Source organism: Myxocyprinus asiaticus, chromosome 12, assembly GCF_019703515.2.
Source record: "Myxocyprinus asiaticus isolate MX2 ecotype Aquarium Trade chromosome 12, UBuf_Myxa_2, whole genome shotgun sequence".
Lineage (NCBI taxonomy): Eukaryota > Metazoa > Chordata > Actinopteri > Cypriniformes > Catostomidae > Myxocyprinus > Myxocyprinus asiaticus.
Genome location: NC_059355.1, coordinates 4,020,001 through 4,035,708, shown reverse-complemented (window position 1 = coordinate 4,035,708; position 15,708 = coordinate 4,020,001). Strand labels below are relative to the sequence as shown.

General features: G+C 42.6%; 1 protein-coding gene across 5 annotated transcripts in view; it reads left to right on the top strand.

Annotated features, from left to right (window-relative positions):
- The window catches only part of LOC127449143 (bromodomain adjacent to zinc finger domain protein 2B-like), a 113,254-nt gene that overhangs the window by 10,353 nt on the left and 87,193 nt on the right, over positions 1-15,708 (top strand). For all 5 annotated transcript variants that reach the window (XM_051712372.1, XM_051712373.1, XM_051712366.1 and 2 more), the window contains exon 2: positions 6,695-6,738. The gene's annotated coding sequence lies outside the window, so the exon portion shown is untranslated. The remainder of the gene's footprint in view (positions 1-6,694; positions 6,739-15,708) is intronic.

Sequence of the window (15,708 nt, the reverse complement as noted above, 5' to 3'; positions counted from 1 at the left end):
TAACCAATACTATGGTTCAATGCACTACTACGAGACCCAGCACCACAGCTTAACACACTACCACAACTCAACACTTCAATTTAACATGGCACCATGACCAACACTACAGCTCAACACACTAGCATGACCCTACGCTACAACTTAATACACCACCATGACCCAACAACAGCTCAACACATCATTACAATCCAATTACACTACAGATTAAAGCCCAAAGTATACTTTGGTTAGACGTGAACGCTAGGCGTCTGCGTACTGAATGTGTGATTGTAAATTTTGTCATCAGCAGAGTGCTCGAGCACTGAATGCATGCGGCCCGATTTTTCTAACCGAGCATACTCTGAAAGCACAGAATGCGGCAGGAAATATTTGCACTAATTAGTGGGTCCACAGTGTGGCAACGCTCACCATTTAGCCGCTCCTGTGACGAAGTGCTAGAAGACGTAACCAGAGATCTTATAGTACCGAGACAACAACCTTCGCGGTTCTATCTTTGGAGAGAGCATAACAGCAGTAACGGTCAACTAGCATTTCACGACAGTTTGCTGATGCTATACAAATAAATTAAGAGAGTGTTATGGGGTTACTTTAGACTTGGATAGTGTCTTTTAGTGGCCAAGCATATGTGAAACTGTGAAAATGTGCAATAAGTTAATCTAGAGTACTGTAAATATAACGGAGAACAGCACTGCGCACATACAGTAAGCGCAGCGAGCAGCACATGCAGACTATTCGATTAATCGTTTAGCCCTTAGCCCAGCTAAATACCACAGGACAACACCTCACCTTATCTCATAACCCAACACCACAGCTCACCACACTACCTCACCACTAGAGGTCTGCACGGGCCTTAAAATGAAACGCGGCCCGTACCCGAGACTGTGTGGCCCGACCCTACACAGCCTGAACGATACCGTCAGATTATAAGCCTAACCCGAAATTGTTTATGCGCTGAAACTTTGCTTGGTGCAGAACCATCTGGAATAATATAACACAATGCAACAGTCTCCTCTTTACAGCCTGAACTTGTTCATAACGTTGAATCTTTGTGACACCTGTGCTAAAAACAATCTAGACACAGCACAAAGAATAAAACAGCGCGCAGGTGTCTCAACATGCGTTTTTGAATATTTGAAGTTCTTTTTAACTTGATGCGGTGTTTAAAAATTACCGGTTTTGTGCGAGATGCTGAAGAAACAGTGGGACACGGTGCAACAGTCAAAGACATTTGTCCTGCATGGGAAAACAGACGCGCGCAAAAACATGTTTGTTGTGAACGGCCCCTAACTCGTCCGATCGTGAAAGCGTGTGTGAGAAACAAGTTCGGTAGGCCTGTTTATTTTTTCATTAATTACAAACCCGACCCGAACCCAAAGTCCTACTTGGAAAAACTGACCCGAACCCGGCACGAAACCTGTCGGTTTCTCGGGTCCCGTCAGGCCCAGGTCAGGTTGCAGACCTCTACTCACCACACAGCTTAACACCACAAGTCAAAAACTAGCTTACCACTCAATGCAACCCAATACTGCCATTCACCATGCCTCGCAACTTCACAAACCGAACCTATCTCATCTCAGTAATTGTTACACCTCATTCCAGCTTCCAAACAGAACCATATATTGGGCTTCACCACCACTGTACAGCCAACCTGTTATCATCACCTCCTACCAGCTTCAGACCACATGGCATCATGCTTGTGTTCTAAGAATAAGTAAAATTTGATCGAGACATGCTATAATCATTTAAACAGGCAAGGATTTTTGTCATGGCAGCTGCTTGACTGGATTTATGTCAGGTGGATGGCAGGAGCTTTCTCAATGGGTGTGTTGAGCTCAGGGATGATAGATGACTATGTCGTTCATTTGTGTAAGTGTGTTTGTTCATATATGTGTGTGTGTGTGTTTGAGGGGAAGATGTGACAGCTGCATAGGCAGTGGGATTAACCTTCACACAGGGAAATCTCAAGGCCAGTTTGATTGCTCGGTATTCTGCAGTTTTGCATTTTTCAATGCTTTCAACTTACTCTGTGGCTACTTTTAACTGACATCATTATAGTCCAGGACCCTCAATTAGGTTGCATGTTGTTCAAATAACATGGTCACATATAAGCCTGTTATACAGGTGCATCTCAATAAATTAGAATGTCGTGGAAAAGTTCATTTATTTCAGTAATTCAACTCAAATTGTGAAACTCGTGTATTAAATAAATTCAATGCACACAGACTGAAGTAGTTTAAGTATTTGGTTCTTTTAATTGTGATGATTTTGGCTCACATTTAACAAAAACCCACCAATTCACTATCTCAACAAATTAGAATATGGTGACATGCCAATCAGCTAATCAACTCAAAACACCTGCAAAGGTTTCCTGAGCCTTCAAAATGGTCTCTCAGTTTGGTTCACTAGGCTACACAATCATGGGGAAGACTGCTGATCTGACAGTTGTCCAGAAGACAATCATTGACACACTTCAAAAGGAGGGTAAGCCACAAACATTCATTGCCAAAGAAGCTGGCTGTTCACAGAGTGCTGTATCCAAGCATGTTAACAGAAAGTTGAGTGGAAGGAAAAAGTGTGGAAGAAAAAGATGCACAACCAACCGAGAGAACCGCAGCCTTATGAGGATTGTCAAGCAAAATCGATTCAAGAATTTGGGTGAACTTCACAAGGAATGGACTGAGGCTGGGGTCAAGGCATCAAGAGCCACCACACACAGACGTGTCAAGGAATTTGGCTACAGTTGTCGTATTCCTCTTGTTAAGCCACTCCTGAACCACAGACAACGTCAGAGGCGTCTTACCTGGGCTAAGGAGAAGAAGAACTGGACTGTTGCCCAGTGGTCCAAAGTCCTCTTTTCAGATGAGAGCAAGTTTTGTATTTCATTTGGAAACCAAGGTCCTAGAGTCTGGAGGAAGGGTGGAGAAGCTCATAGCCCAAGTTGCTTGAAGTCCAGTGTTAAGTTTCCACAGTCTGTGATGATTTGGGGTGCAATGTCATCTGGTGTTGGTCCATTGTGTTTTTTGAAAACCAAAGTCACTGCACCCGTTTACCAAGACATTTTGGAGCACTTCATGCTTCCTCTGCTGACCAGCTTTTTAAAGATGCTGATTTCATTTTCCAGAAGGATTTGGCACCTGCCCACACTGCCAAAAGCACCAAAAGTTGGTTAAATGACCATGGTATTGGTGTGCTTGACTGGCCAGCAAACTCACCAGACCTGAACCCCATAGAGAATCTATGGGGTATTGTCAAGAGGAAAATGAGAAACAAGAGACCAAAAAATGCAGATGAGCTGAAGGCCACTGTCAAAGAAACCTGGACTTCCATACCACCTCAGCAGTGCCACAAACTGATCACCTCCATGCCACGCCGAATTGAGGCAGTAATTAAAGCAAAAGGAGCCCCTACCAAGTATTGAGTACATATACAGTAAATGAACATACTTTCCAGAAGGCCAACAATTCACTAAAAATGTTTTTTTTATTGGTCTTATGATGTATTCTAATTTTTTGAGATAGTGAATTGGTGGGTTTTTGTTAAATGTGAGCCAAAATCATCACAATTAAAAGAACCAAAGACTTAAAATACTTCAGTCTGTGTGCATTGAATTTATTTAATACACAAGTTTCACAACTTGAGTTGAATTACTGAAATAAATGAACTTTTCCACGACATTCTAATTTATTGAGATGCACCTGTATGTGTTTCTTTTAACAGTGGGTGTGGAGTTTAGGTGATATGCCAGTATTAAGATATATTACACTTTATACAAAGTAGCCATGAAGAGTTTATTGAATTGTTTGGGCACTGTTAAGATTAAAGGGTCTCACTTTCTCTTTGTGGCTTACCAATATGTACAGGGTTTTAAATTGAGGAGTATAACTTTATGCTAGTAAATTTAGACTAGAGGAGGATTCTCAATTATTGTAGAAATGTTTCAAAACAGAGCAGGCAGGGTCAAGAAATTCCTTTTGGCTGATTAGCAAACAAACCTTTTCTTTTTCAAGTAAGTCTTCTCAAGAGCTCTGTCAAGGCCTTGCATTGTGCAGCATTTCTTCACTTCTAATCTAAAGTAAAGCCTTGATGATCATTTTCCCAATAGTTTGTTTGTTTTCGTATCTGGTAATGCATAAAAACCTGTTTTCAGTTCCTGGCGTGTCTGGTGATCACTGCAGAGCCTCAGAAGCTTTCCCACATGTTCTACCTTTGTTTAGAAAACTGCACCATTTCATGTGGAAACGCATGAGTGTTTTGCTCTCTCTCTCTCTCTCTCTCTCTCTCTTTCTCTTACTCTCTTGTTCTTCCTTTTCTTCCATCTGGTCTTCATTTCCACCAGACTTCAAAGGTGAAAGAAAGCGAGGATAGGAAATGGGTTGAATATTAATTTGACCGTATTGTCACGAGTTGCCGTGTTCTGCACTGTGCTGCGTAGATGAACTTTTACCACAAGCATAAAGCGAAATTACTGCAGTGTTTAGCAATTCGTTCAAAGAGGATTGGTGTGTCCTTGTGTGTGTGTGTGTGTGTGTGTGTGTGTGTGTGTGTGTGTGTGTGTAGCACGGTTCTTCCATTAGCGTGTGAGTGATGACCTCCAGTGTGGGCAGTTTAAGTTATAGCCCACCCCCTTCTCTCGCTCTCTCTCTCTCTCTCTCTCTCTCTCTCTCTCTCTCTCTCTCTCTCTCTCTCTCTCAAATGGAGCTAATTGTCTGGTGGCCATTTTTGAGGAAGAGTTTCCAGGTATGAGATGATTTTTATTCTGGATGGCTTTATCCTCTTTTAAGGCCTTTTTTTCTCTGAATTTATCTTTTTTTCCCGTCCCTCCTTTTCTCTACAGTCTCTTAGAAAAAAAGCAATTGGCCTAATGATGAAAGAATAAGATTACAGGTCTTGGTATCAACAAGAGAGAAGGAGAGATCTGGACCAAGGCACTTTTTTCCCCAGTCACAAAACTCACACACAGATTCCATTTTGTCAGCTTTCAGCTGGGCATAATACAGCGATAAAAGACTCTGCCCTGCAGCCACACTGAATCATACAGAGCACACACAGAGAGAGAGAGGGAGTAAGAAAGAGATGAGAAAGTGAGAGAAAAGGAAAGAGAAGTCTCTTTGTGCTGTGTGTGCTCATTGTATGAAAAAAGATGAATCACTTCTATTTAGGGATCAGTTTCCTGAAACTGGACGGGTGAGATGATTCTATGGAGATAGATTGTCGGGACTTGCCTGTGTTTCTCTAAAGGGCTGAGCTAAACGTCTGCCGTCGTGGCAAGGTGCTCCCTAAAGGACTGGCTCATCCGACAGGACGTATCAACCTGGAGCAGAAGGAATAAAAAAAGAAAAAATCCCTCCCCTCCCTCTGTCTTTTCTCTTTACACACTATCTTCACAGCTGCGTGCAGTTTGCAGTCTATCCGAAGGGGGTGCGTTATCATTTCATCTAAATTCCTCCCCCTAGGCAAGTCAATAAAAAAAAAATGTAGCATCAAGACGTTTTTGATTAGCTGGTCCTCCAGATGGATGAAGATGTTTGGGGAGAGATCAGCGCTCGCAGAGCGAGCTTTGCTCCGGCAGAATCCCTAAATACGTAGGGTGGCCTTGGATAGAGTCATTTGTAGCAGCACTGTTATTTCAGTAATGATCAGGCCTGTGTGCGTACAAACAGGGGTGTCGTACGTATCATGTAGAAAATGATCAACCCCACTGGCGTGTTCGCCATTATCTCAGTCTTGGACTCTCTAAGCCGTCATTCCGACTGACTCGGCTTTAACTCCCTCCCCTGGTGACACCAGCTCCAACGCCGCATGTGTTCTTGGCCACTGCGGCGATGGAGCGCCTCCACCGTGGATGGATGAGTTGGATTTTGATTGACACGTGGATGCTGTCAGTCACATTCCTGCTCAGTGTGTGTAGCAAACAGTGGTAAATTGTTCCAGACTTCTAAATCTCTCCAGATGGAAATATTTTAAAGAACTAACAAGAGGAACTAACTGCCCAGCCACAGATTACTCAGAGTGTGTCTGCTGTTCATTTGTGGTGATTTTTTTTTTTGTTCTCGTGTTTGTGCATTTGGTGTTTGTTTCTGAACTGTGTGCGTGTGCGTGTGCATTTTGTTAACTGTGCTGATTGGGAAGATTGGAAACTATTTGATTTGTGGGTCTGTTTCACCCTTGTGTCTCACTGCTGTGATGTTCCTGATAATTCTTAGAAAAGAAACACACACAAACACTGTAAGAAAACTGGAGTAAGCTGGTTTTCTGTGCAAGACAGCATGTGGTTTTGGAAAAATCATCCCACACACCCTGAATTTTAAAGCCTTAGTGCAATTCCAACAGGTTTAGCAGGAAAAAAGACGCAACCGGGAGCGTGTATGGCATTCACACGTTCATGTGTTTTTGCTTTACTTGTGTAGGCATGTGAAAAGTGGTTGTCAGTGTCTTTGTGTACATACGTTTGAATATGTGTGTTTATCTTAGTAAAGCATTGGCAGCCACAGGTTGGGTGTAAACAGCGCACACATTATATTTGTCTAGCCACAATGCAGAATATGTTTTAAAACCTGTTGGGGACGAAGCTTTAATTGAGATATTCGTCTTGTTTGGGGTGGTTCTCATTCAATTTGTTATTTGACATTTTGTGATCAGATGTGCCATTAAAACACTTTCCTCCTTTTTTTCCTCTCTCTCTGGTCTCCTAAAGGTGGACTAGCAGTGATGTCACACAGCTGAGGACACTCCCACTCAGTGAGTATTCGTATGACAATGCTTAGCATAATAGCCAGTTGTCATTGTTGTTTTTTTCCATAATCATCATCTTTTTTTTTTCTGTACTGTGACTTTGCATTGCTGCAAGACCAGCTTCCCAGTTTTGAAATCATTTGTTATGGTTATGCACCTCTGTGTTTGTTTCGGGTAATTGGAAGCTGTAACCGAAAAGGGTGAACACTGATTCAGCCGATTTAAACCTAATTTAATTTCATTCGTAGGATGTGAGATTCTCTATTCACCCCTCTCCCTCCCAATTAGTTGAAACAAAGCTCTCCAAAAGCAGTTGTTTGGTTGACATTTCTTAAACATGCTCTGTTTTTTCCTCTTCTTTTTTTCTTTTTTTACTTGTAAAGATCTTTAATTTGGCCATTCAGTTTTACAGCCGAGTCTCTCGAACAAACTGTTGCGGTGGAGAGAGTTTGTGCTGTGGAACAAACAAATCAGCTGGTTTCTCTCAGTGTGGGCTCAGGCTAATTGGTAGCGAGGATGCTGGTTGTGGTGTTAGCAGAGATGCTAGGCAGGCGGCAGCCTCTCAGGGCTCTCTGCTCGGCTGCGCTGCTGCTTCATTCCCCAGTTCCCTGGTGGTTTCAGAGAGTGACAGAAATACAAGGACATTTCTTTTCTCTATCTCGCAGTCTCCTTCTCCCTCTTATTCTCTGTCAATTCCACTAACAAGTGACAATGTAGAGTTTGAGTTCTGGAGAATTTAAAGAGTGAAAAACGGAGTGCAGCTGCCTCAGGTGAACATGCAGCTGTGTGTAGACCAAGTGCATCCTCAGAGACAGATGTGTGTGTGTTGAGTGTATGTGTGTGGTTGGTGGCTTATATTATCATGAAAGTGCTCCATTCACATTGTAAAAGATTATATATATATATATACAGAGAGAGAGAGAGAGAGAGAGAGAGAGAGAGAGAGAGGTCGCACTTTATATTACTATTTGTGTATTAGTATGTACTTAAAATGTAAAGCATTTGATACAATGTGCTTAAACTATCACAAGATTCACATTTGCTACTGCAAATGTTAGGGTTGGTGTAATGGGTAAGGGTTTGGGCCATTGCAGGACTCTTAATAAACAGTGAAGTGTTTGAATATTGATTATTGGCACCCCCACCCCCTCCTCATCGGTTTCTGTCTCCACTGTCTCTTTGAATCAAATTAATGCAAAATCAGTGTTATGGATGGAAAGACAGAAAGATATGGATGGAAAGACAGAGAGAATAAGTTAAGGAAAAACAGACATGGACAAAGAGATAGAGAAAGACAGACAGATAATAGTCAGACAAAGACTGCGACGAGCCCTCAGCAACACATCATTGTGGCCTCTCGCATCGGCAGCAGTCACCGCCACTGACTCGGCCATCAATAATGGTAATGGAGGCTCCATCCAAGCATTGATTTCTGGGAATTGTAGGAAGGCGTGAAGGGTCAGCCGTGCTAAACAGCTCTGCTCGTTTAGTGTGGGAGAGACATGGCAAGGATTTCAGCATAAGTCACACTAACATTCCTCTATATCCGACTTAAAAGGCAACCATGCATTAAAGGGGGCATAATGCATGTCCTTGTAGTTGCGCTTAAACCCATTTTGAAGCGAAACAGGATAGTAAAAAAGAAAAATGTTGGATGGGACTTGATCCAATCAGGAATTGATTGGATCATGAAAAGTGGGGATTCCACACCTGAATGGAACGAGTTTACAGACAGTTGTAAAGTGTTTCCCTTTAAACTATTTGGCTATTGGTTATCATTATTCAATAACCTGTGTGGCCTAGATGACGTTAGCCGTAAGGGAAAGTTGTTTCATACTCAGAGGTGGAGCAAGTTAAGCTGAGCTGAATAATGAAGACAAACATTTATTTTTCTTTGGAATATCATGCACTGATTGCACTGATGTCTATTAAGAAAGTAAATACGATCAATTTTGACTTAACTTTGGCATTAATGAACAAAATATTTTTCTAATCTTCATAATATGAAGGCTAATTAAATGACACTGTACCAGCTGTGCAAAGTAAGAATATACAGTAGAGTTAAATAATATTAGAAACCAAACAAAAGCATGCTGAAGCCTTGCAAGAGTTCCGCTTAAAGGAATGAACTTTCCTGTCTCATGAAATAAGTAAAGGAAGGAACAAGAACAAAATACTGCCTGGACACCCAAAGGGAATTTCAAAAGTTTATGGTTGGAGAGAATATCCACCAGTCTCTTTGGAGATCTGAAATTGGAAAGTACAATCAGGTCTGTCAGTACATAAGGAGGAAAGATGCATTCCTCTTTCATTTTGCTTTCTTATCTGGAGGTTATAGATTGTAGTCACTGAAAATACTGGCTAAAATATGAAGGAGAGAGAATGGAGCTCTTTTACTCTTGCCCAGGGGCAAACTGCTGTTTATTAGCGCACATGTTAAACCCTCTTTCTTCAAAGCAAACTTTCCTCCCAGCCTCCCACAGAGAGAGAGAGAGAGAGCGAGAGAGAGAGAGAGAGAGAGAAAATAATAAAGCAGAGGAAACAGCATTTTTCTGCAGAGTGGAAATGAGTGTGTTCAGTGTAACCAACTAATCTGGCATTTTATTTCCAGTGAAGGAAGAAGGGAAAACAAAACGGAGGAAGACAAAAGAGGGTGGCGAAAGAAAAAAAGAGGGAAGAGACTGTGTTTGAGCACAGATCTTGGCCAGGCAGTGTCAGACTCCTGGCCTCTCTCATTTTCTCTCTCCTGTGTCCCCAGGGATGGCTCATACCTCATACTTCCTGCTGGAGAGATCTTGAGCAGGAATCATGGTAGAGGGGTCTGTTTTCATTGCTGGCGCTGTGCAGTGGGAGTGTTTGTTTTGTGTGTCTAGGCTTGTGTCAGAGGCAAAACATACCGGGTGTTTGATACAAATAATCAAGGCCTGCTAGATTCTGTGCATGTGTATGTTTGTGTGCATGTGTCTGTATGTGTGTGAAAGGTATAATGGACCCCTGCCTGAACTCTGTTGGGTCCTTCTAGATCCCTGGTAAGAGTCATTACCTCAGTACAAAATACTGGACACATACACGCAATGAGAAAGAGAGTTTGAAATGGGGTGCCACAAGTGTCTGTCATTGGCCCTTTTTCATTTTCCCTCTCACGCTGTCCCCTCAGCCTGTCCTTTGTCATATTTATGTCCTGGTCAGGGAATGTGTCCATGTCCGATTCTGACCATACTGGAGGATGCAGCAATAAATAGCGAATCTTCTACAGAGAGAAAGACTGTCAGTTTGACAAGCCATTTAATATTCAGAATACATTTAATAAAAATAATCTCCTATTATTATGCCTTAGCCAGGACCCCCACTAGCAGAAGTGTGTGTTCTCGTCTATGGCTGTATACACACACACACACACACACACACACACACACTCTCTACACACTCTACACACACTCTCCTATGGAGATTAAATGCAGTGGATAGATGCTTTTCCTTTGCTGGTGTCATTGTGCTTTAAAGTGGCAGCACAATGACAACACAAGCCAAAAATAACAGTACAGGAACATGTTTGCACTCTGTTACAGTTCTGAATCCATCACAAGTAGAAAGATATATATGCAGAAAGAAGAAGAGCGAGAAGACCGGCTGAAAGAGTAAGAGCGAGAGAAAAGGATTGTCAGGAAAAACATCCAGAAGGTCAGGATCAGCAGGTGGCCATCTAAGGGAGCGACATGGAGAGACTCCGATTGAGTTTCACCCGCCCCGTTACCATGGAGATCCATCCAATAATATCACCCTATCCACAACAGAATCACTATAATACACTACACCTACAACAGGCTGGCAAATAGTGCTCTAAAGTGAGCCAGCCACAGCAGGCAGCACTCAAATCTACAGCATTATCCCGCTAATGCTCGGTATGAATCCACATATTTTACTTCAACAACGCAAATGTTTTACCTTGGCAAGCTCAGCCCTAGGACATGTATCCTTCTGCAAAAAAAATAACTATGGATTTAGTGGTTGTTGTGCAGCAAATACTTTGAAACTATGCTGGAGCTATAAGCCGACACTGTTACAATGGAAGTAACTTGTAACCCAAACTCTGCATTTTTCGGGTGTACTGATGTTTCGTATTACCTCCTGCTTTATAAAAACAGACACAAGACACAAATCTGAGAATCAAAACGGACATAAAGCTGTGGGGGCTTTCCAGAACAGCTCAGCTTAAAAGGACAAGTGATTTATGTGCACTACTCTTACAAACTTACTGAAACTGCTTGATATTAACCAGCAGCTACCTTCAGGCTTTCTCCACTTGGCCATTTATGCCATTAAGCAAACAGTAGTTGAGTGAAAAATATTTGATTTGGAGTCATTTTCTTCTCCCCTGAGTGGGAAAATGACCACTACCACCATTGTCTCACTTGAAACAGCTTCTTCCCTAGATTAAGATGTATCACAAAATGTCATTTTTTTTTAAGTTTTCCAGCCAGAACTTAAAACAACAAGTTGAAATTCCGAACAGATACTCGTATCCACTACATGCCACTTAAGCTTATGTATACTTGGATTTTGCCGCAAACACTCAGCGTCTCCATTCAGTCGAACGTGAGCCTTGCAAAGTATACACCATATGACTGTGCACGCATACACAGGCGTTTTGTGCATGCGTGCTATGATTGCTATGAGACACCGTATTTCTCTTTAGGAGTTTAGACCCATAAAGATGTCTTTATATTCCTTCAGACTGGAATTATACAAATGCAGGTATCTCCTGACCTCCTCTCACACGTGTTCTTGACGTGCACACCCACTGATGTTGTTTCTACCTTCATCCCCTGTAATTTACCGGCGATTACAACTTCTACTAGCGCTTCTTTGCGAGAGCACTCAAAAGTAAGTGTTTCCACCTTATGGGCCTTCTAATTAGTGCAAGTAATTCCAGGCGCATGTGCATTCTGCACGGTTAGAAAAATCGGGCTGTGCGCGTTCAGTGCTCGAGCACTCTGCTGATGACGAGATGCTGACCGAAGTATACTTTGGGCTTTACACACCAATGCATGTCCCTCTAGGCCTGAGTGTTCCTCCACTTTATAGATATCAACTAGATCTCCACACAAACAATACACAATGAAAAACATCTTACATACTGTATTTAATGTGTTTAAAGTGAAGACTAGATCCTCCAAAATCCAGACCAATTGAAGTGCTCTTAAAGGAATGTTGTTTTGTTTCTTACACCAACTTATTGATTTGCTTCAGAAGACATTCATTGATAGACTGGAGTCGTGTGGATTACTTTTATGCTGCCTAAATATGCCTTTTGGACCGTCAAACGGCCAGCAGCCTGATGGCACCCATTTACTTACATTATAAGGACCTACAGAGCTTCAACATTTTTCTAAAAATCTTAATTTGTGGTCTGCTGAAGAAAGAAAGTCACACACATCTGGGATGGCATGAGGGTGAGTGAATGATGAGAGAACTTTCATTTTTAGGTGAACTATTCTTTTAAAGCGCTTACAATGGAAGTGAATGGAGCCAGTCAATAAACGAAAAAAAAAAGAATACCATTTTTCAATTGTATAGCCACAAGACCTAAACGTAACACATGTTAACATGATTTTAGTGTGATAAAATCTCTGTTCTGCATTTTTTTAGTGTGATAAAATCGCTTGCAGGGTGTGCCGGCACTGCATTGTCATGGCAATGAAGTTGTAATATTAGAGATAACTAAGCAATTTTTTTTTTCATCACACTAAAATCATGTTAACAAGAATAATGTTTAAGCTTTGTGGCTATACTTTTGAAACAATGTGTATTTTAATGTTTATGGACTGGCCCCATTCACCTCCACTATAATTGACTTACTGTAACCATCATTTTTGCTTAATAATTTTGTTGTTGTTGTGGCAATCAATAGTGTGCCACAAATACTGTCGATTGAGCTTAACTTGTATTGAATCTGGAGTATTCCTTTTAAGACCCAGACCAAGAATAGACCCTCGAGGCCCAGATCCTGACCAATACTTATCCCCAATACCCAGACCGTGACCTGATGGTCTAAGGCTGTCTATTTTAATCAACTGAAATAATGCGTAATTTTTACCTAGACCTAGATCAAGGCCACAATTATGTGATCTTATGAGGTCCACAAGATCAAGACTCCAGCTCCCACTTTAATGGAACTCCAAAGCTACTGGTCAGCTGTATACGCAGCCAGACACATAAAATCATCATCCATCAAAATGTCTCCACTAGAGGATATTATGTTGTATAATTATTAGTCTGGGCAAAGTTATTTCCATAATCAGCATGTAGAGTTTATCGTGTTGTGATTGGAAAGCGTTTTCATTGTGTTTGGAGTGACGAGAGGTTGAGATGCTTTAGGAGATGGATGAAACACACCAACACTGCTACTCTCTTCTGGCGCTGTTGTGCATGTGTGTTTATGTGTGTGTTTTCCCGTGCTGACGCTAAAAGCGGTGTGAAGACGGATCTGAAGAAGTGAGTGCTGGAATACTAATGAACAAATGACAGAAGAAGAAGCTGTGTGCTCCTCTCTACCTCTCCGCAGTGGGCTTGCTCTCTCCTTTCTCTCTCTTTTTCCCTCTCTCCCTCCCTTCATCTGTACCTCTCGCTCACGCAGAGGATAACTGTGTACATGATGACATTTACACCGCAGTTGCACGCAGAGAGAGAGAGAAAGTGTGTGTGTGTGAGCACTCTCATTCCTCTCCACACCTCTGTTTTTTTCCCTTCATCTTGCTCTGTGCTCATCTTCTCTCCATCTCTCCTTCTCTCTTGCTGTGTGTGTCCAGCACAGGATGTGCACCTCAGGGGAGCACACACACTCAAACACAGGCCATCTTATTTTTTTTTGAAGGGCAAATCTTAAAAGGAGTGGCTTTGTTTTACCGCTATGAATTTGACGTGCAGACTGAGTCATTCTAAACATGAGCCATTGTCTTTGTGTGTTTACTTAGCTATAGTTTGGGGACTAAATTGTTCGCAAAAAAGTTAAATCTTGAGATAAAAACTCATTCAGGGACAACTGGGAACATTTCTTTTTCTATAAATGCAATACGTTTCCTTTAAGGGGTAGGGTTCAGGTTAGTAATTATAATTAGCTTTTTTTTATATGTCCTGATTTTAATTAGATTGCTAGGTAAACGTGTTTGTCTGAGAGAGCATGCGGGAGTGAGTGTGCAGCGCAACAGCTAGCATATTTTCTCTGTAGGATTATGTTCCATTTACAGTGTAAAAATGTGTGTGTGCGAGGCTCGATGAGGGAGAGTGTTTTTGAGGTCGGGTGGGGGGCGTCTTTCCCCTCTCTCTGAGGGATTGGGTGGTTAAGGGCAGTTAGAAGGGCTCTTGGGGAGGTGGGTGGCCCTCAAAATAGGTTAAAGAGATTCCATTGAATCTAACTGCCCCCTCTCTTGCAACGAGAATTGACCCCTCAGACACACACAGAAATAAACACGCCTTTCACACCAACCACACACTTTCTCACACCCATCTCATTCACACTCCCAAACATAAACACATACAGAGCTCTGGAATAGCAAGCCACCCAGGGGTCTCCCTCCCTCGGCCCAGGGTATTAAGAGAGATCCCAGCTGCAGGTCCCAAGCCCAGAGCTGGAGAGAGCGGCAGCCAAGCCGACCTGGATCCAGGGTGGTCTGGAGAGATTCTCTGAGCATATCAGGGTTTTTTTTTGTTTTGCGGGTGTCCAGGGAGAGCTCATTATGCTGGGTGTGTATTCGCAGAACCTCCCTTACCTCTTGGAAATGGAGAGAGAGCTGCGATACAGGACCTCGGGGAGGTCATTACAGAAAGAGAGGCTTAGACAAAGAAGAGAGAGAAAAAACAGAAAGAGAGGTGGGTATGGAGTCATAGAAATAGAAGTGATGATGTTTGCTGTTTTGTTTGAGTGGGGTGGGGGGGATCTTGCCACAATTTATTAAGATTGTAGAGAAAGGACAGGAAATGAGAAGAGGGGAGAACGGGATCGGGAAATTATGAAAGCCGGACTGAAACTAGTGTCGCCCACATGAGCACCACAGGTAAATATTTCAGAGCCTGTTGCTGACTGCTAAACCACAGTTCCAACTTATATGCTGAAGTTTTAAAGCATTTTGAGAATATAAAGACAAGTGGTCAACTGATACAGTTGCATCAATGCCAATATGTAAAGAGTAAGACATGCACAAAATTACTGAATCTGTCAGGAACTGTGAAATGTTTTTTTTCTTCAATTTGGAATGCCCAATTCCAATGTGCTTTTAAGTCCTCGTGGTTGCGTAGTGATTCGCCTCAATCTGGGTGGTGGAGGACGAAACCCAGCTGCCTCCGCATCCGAGACCGTCAATCCTGGCATCTTATCATGTGGCTTGTTGAGCGTGTTGCCACGGAGACATAGCGCATGTGGAGGCTTCACGCCATCCACTGCGGCATCCACGCTCAACTCACCGCGCACCCCACCGAGAGCGAACCACATTGTAGCGACCACGAGGATGTTACCCCATGTAACTCTACCCTCCCTAGCAACCGGGCCAATTTGGTTGCTTAGGAGACCTGGCTGGAGTCACTCAGCACACCCTGGGATTCTAACTAGCGAACACCAGGGGTGGTAGCCAGCATCTTTACCACTGAGCTACCCAGGCCCCCACTTTGTTAATTCTTAACGAACTACAAAAATCTTCGTAAGTTTTGTGTGTATCTGCACTGCACTTGCCATCTGCACCACATAGACGCGTACTGTCCTAGCCGCGACGTGGCGCTTCTCGTCCGGTGTGCAACCGCTTTTATTCTTCCGCCTATGTGGATGGAATAGTGCACTAAAATACTATGTCAGCACCTCCTGCATTGCTATGCAGTGGCACCGGAACACCACTCCTGAATCTACAGTATGAAACATGCAGAGCAACCAGTGTAGTCCTTTTCCCACAAAAATTACTCTTATGAACTGGTCGTTTTAAAACTACA